Here is a 4972-nt window from a genome sequence, read left to right on the forward strand (position 1 = left end):
TCTCTGTGCGGATTGTATATCCAATTATTTAATAAATGACATTTTTCATTGAACTAATAACAATTTTAATAATTGTACAGAGTTTTAAATGCTAATTGATATAAGAATAGAAAGACAAAAAATGATGATAAGTTAAAATAATAAAACAATAAAATGAAACTTTAAATCTCTATGCGGATTGTATATCCAATTATTTAATATATAACATTTTTGATTGAATTCATATAATTTCTATTTCAATTTTGTTCTATATATTTAACATAACAATATATAAATGTAATAATATATATATACATCGTGTGCAATTTTTATTTAATCGAAAAAAATCTTCCTTACAAAATACGACGGTGCATTCTCCAGGCCACAGTTATTATGTAAGTTTATACGAGCGTTTGTTGAAAAAAAAAAAAACGAAAAAAATAATGATAGAACAGGATAAATAAAGGATGAGACGGATGTCTCAGGCTCGTTTCTAAAATCCAGCTCGTCACCTTCTTCAATCTACACAAAAAGTGTATACTAAATAATTTCATTTGCTAAAAGCGACAAAATCCTTCTCCCCAAATGTGTACGCGTTTTATTGTTTCATATTTCTTCTTCGTATCGGTTGATTCAGGCACATACATACATCACGGTTTGCGTGATTAATAATAATAATAATAATAATAATAATAATAATAATAATAATAATAATAATAATAATAATAATAATACAAATATATATATATATATAAACTAAACGGTACAAAATGAAAAAAAAAAATATTTGTCAAACGAGAATGCAACGAATGATATTATTAAACATTTGTACAAATCGGACGATAGACATTTTGAACGTTTCAAATAAGAAATTCATTTGTAAAATTATTGATTATATACATTATCATATTTTAAACAAATCGTTACGCGTTAAAAAAAAAAAACAAATAAGACAATCAATTCATTTTGTCGTATATTATTATTTAATCGACGTTAATATTATATTTATGCACATTAGGTTTGGTTAAAATAATTTGAAGAAAATTGTACTCTTTACTAGTCGCAAAAATGATTTTACTTTTAATAACGGGTTGTTATAATCACGGCAGAACAAAAAAAAGAAAAAAAAGAAAAAAGAACAGTCCACGTGTTTTTTCTCTCGTTTTCGTTATATCATTTCGAAAAATTAACGATGTTTCTTTCAGAATCTTTAAACAGTTCTATCCTATTTTCAAAAGGGCGATAAACGTTCCTTATTTTTGATCATTAGTATATGCAAATCTTTCTGGTATCTCGTATATTTCGACGAACGCGTTAAAATCTCTTTAACTTTTAATGATAATCATCAACCTTGTTTTAATCATACGGTTTAAACGTTTTATGATACCATGAAACGTTATGCAAAATGTCTGTATTCCTTTTTGGCATGTGCTTGCTTTCAAATTTTCGATGCATTCTCGTCACGTTTAAAGTTCTTGTCGGATACTTTCCTACTCGTTATATTTTTCTTTTCTTTCCTTTTCTTTTCGTTTCGTTTCATTTTATATCGCAGTTCGTATAAAGCATTTCGTATCTATCTATATATATATGTTCGTGTGTGTGTGTGTAGATAGATATGAAATTACACGTAGGATAGACACATCACACACATACATATACAATATCCTACACGTTGTAGGTATATATATATTAGGGTGAATCAAAACAAAACTTTTATTTTTTTGTTGGATCTGACACACAAAAACTTGTTGCTAGGCACCTTTAGAAAGTACTCACCCAGTATGGGCTCTTAATTTCAATAGGAAGATCCTCCTCATCGCGGTTTTTTATTTTTTTCTCAGTCCAACAGAAAAAAATTCATATCTCCTCATTAATTGATTATACAAAAAAATGTTTTAATCAAATTTTGTAGGAAATTCAATGTTCTACAAAAAAGGTATCTTATGTTTTTTTCGTAAACCTCACTATTTAAAAKATATTGAAGATTTTAGTTTGATTATTTTAAGACAAATTTCATTTTTGTTTATGAATTTTGTTACTGACTGAGTAATAATTATTATCAAATCTTCAATATCTTTTAAATAGTGAGGTTTACGTAAAAAACATAAGATACCTTTTTTGTAGAACATTGAATTTCYTACAAAATTTGATTAAAACATTTTTTTGTATAATCAATTAATGAGGAAATATGAATTTTTTTCTATTGGACTGAGAAAAAAATAAAAAACCGCGATGAGGAGGATCTTCCTATTGAAATTAAGAGCCCATACTGGGTGAGTACTTTCTAAAGGTGCCTAGCAACAAGTTTTTGTGTGTCAGATCCAAAAAAAAAATAAAAGTTTTTTTTTGATTCACCCTAATATATATATATATATATATATATATTTAAATAAATAACTCAATTTTTGTTGATTCCTATTCAAATTAAAAACTAACTTTTGTTCGTAAGATTTATTTTCTTTAAATATATTTGTGATGAGATGTAAGTTCGTCATTTAGTATTAATAATAAAACGATTATTCAATGAAATTGGATGAAAAATAATGTGATCAATCTAAGGGTAATGTTTTTCTAACAGTGAACATGCATACTTCTTGTCGTTGTTGTTGTTGTTGTTATTGTTATTGTTGTCGTCGTCCTTGCACATACATACGTTCAATACTAATCTACGATGGATAGAAGACAATGGGGTGTAGAGGCAAACAATCTACGGTGTTTACTAGTTTCTTATTTCAAGTAATAACCATATCAATCAATCTACTTATACTAAAAACATCGATCATGCGTGTTTATATTTTACATATAACTTGATGCTCTTTGTAAGCTTCGGAATAGGTCGGTGCAGAGATTAAGTAAAAATTAAAAGAAGAAGAAGAAGAAGAAAAAAGAACAAAAATAGAAAAAAAAAGAAAGAGAAAAATATTTAAAGTAGTATGTACATTTTTTAACGAAATAGGGTAAATAAAGAAGCTTTCCCACCCACCCTGCTCCTCCCAACTCCCACCCACCTCACCCACAATTTTTTTTTTTATATATTACAAAATATTCAATAATTTCAATCGATGAAAATTCACGATTTATATAAAACCAAATATTCTTTATAAACTCATTCAATTCGGTTATTCGTCTCGCGAAAATTTTTCAAAGTTTCTTTTCGCGAATGGCATTGCGAATTGGTGGTGGTGGGGGGGGAGGAGGGGAGCTTTATATAAAATAGAAACATTTCCAAGAAATCAGAAGTATTCGGTGAATAAAAAAAAAAGCCTCGTACTAGAGATCAACGGGAAGAATCGACGATTCATGACACTTTTATCGCTCGTAAAATGAATATAAAGAGAGAGAGAGAGAGAGAGAGAGAGAGAAAGAGAGGAGGGCTTTTGTAGAAGACAAATTGTAAAAAGCAAACGAACCGAGGAACGGTATAAAACACACACGAGTGCCTATAAAACTCTTATATGGAACATTATTTTACATAAAGTCAATATAAAATAAACCGTCTAGAATAAAACAATATTATTATTATTAATATTATTATTATTATTATTAAAAAATAATAATTGTGTCTTTTGTTGTGAATCGAAATATGATATAGAAAAAAAGAACAAGAAAAAGAAGAAAATAAAAAGGAAAAATATTCTTTATCAATCTCTACGAAATATTTAATAATTTCTCATATAGTTCGCGTGGTTTGTGTTTTTTTAATATAAATATAAATATAAATATAATATATTATAAACACATTCGTCGGCGAGATGTTAATGTCGAAAATTTAGACGAAGTTACGCAAGATAAACCCAATCCTCCCCTCATTTCCCATTCAATTACCATAAATATTGTTCGGGGTTTTGATATTATTTATACGACGTTAACGTATCTATAATTTCGTATAAACGATATCACACACGTAGGTGATGATATACGGAGATTATTATTCCATGGGAATATACATATGAATCTCTTAGGATAATATAACTTTGAATATTTACAATAAACGAAATATATAGAAAAAATAGCACGGAAAACGATACATAACACGTGGGTTACTTTATTCGATAATAAAACTAAAGGAGAATGAAGTTAACAAATTTGTTTAATTAAAAATTTATATCGTGTTTTAGAAAGAGTGACGATATTTATTAACATGCATATATAAAATAAAATAAAATAAAATAAAATAAAAAAGAAGGAAAAGAAAGGATTACGAAGGATAAAAGAAAATGGGTGGTGGTGGTGGGTGGCTGCTGGAGGTGGGTTTAAAGAAAAAAAAAGAAGGTTCAACAAAAATTGGAACCAAAGGAAGTGTGTAATAGGAAAAGCAAAAAAAAGAATAATGAACAAATTTATTAAGAATAAACGTTGTTGTTGTTATTGTTGTTGTTGTTGTGCTGAAGAAAAATGGGGTTACAGGCTTGGTGGTGATAGTAGTAGTAGTAATAGTAGTAGTAGTAGTAGTAATAATAATAGTAGTACTACGATAGATTGAAATAGCAAAAAAAGCTAATGGAAAAACGGGAAGAAAATAATAGCTTTCCATTGAAAAAAAAGAGAATACTAAATTATTATATATCGAACGAGCGAGCTATAGTAACCATAGAACCCCTTCCCCCTTTTCTCCCTCGTCGAAGTGTCGCTAGTACAATTTGCTTCGATCGTCATTTTTCTTTCCTTTCATTTTTTGTTGTTGTTATTGTTGTTGTTCTTGTTTTGATCGACGAGGAAAAAATAAGGATGCAGGTTTATATTTATATCTTTTTTTTTTTTTTTATCTTTTCAGCAATTGGTTTTCTAAGTAAAGCACACACAATCATATTATAATGTGCGTTGGATATTTGCAATCGTAATTAACCGCCATTGGAATAATATTTATTTAATTATTTTCTTATTATGTTTTTGTTTTACTTATAACATACCTAAGACGATCGAATTAATTTATTTTTGTTTTAATTTTCATATATATATATGAAATATATATAATATGAATACCATCGATTTC

The 4972-nt window shown here is 27.6% G+C and overlaps 1 protein-coding gene across 8 annotated transcripts in view; it reads right to left on the reverse strand.

Annotated features, from left to right (window-relative positions):
- The window catches only part of LOC106791597 (fasciclin-1), a 60755-nt gene that overhangs the window by 15969 nt on the left and 39814 nt on the right, over positions 1–4972 (reverse strand). The window lies entirely within an intron of this gene.

This window comes from Polistes canadensis, unplaced genomic scaffold (assembly GCF_001313835.1).
Source record: "Polistes canadensis isolate GaletaPanama2010 unplaced genomic scaffold, ASM131383v1 scaffold_323, whole genome shotgun sequence".
Taxonomy (NCBI): Eukaryota; Metazoa; Arthropoda; class Insecta; order Hymenoptera; family Vespidae; genus Polistes; species Polistes canadensis.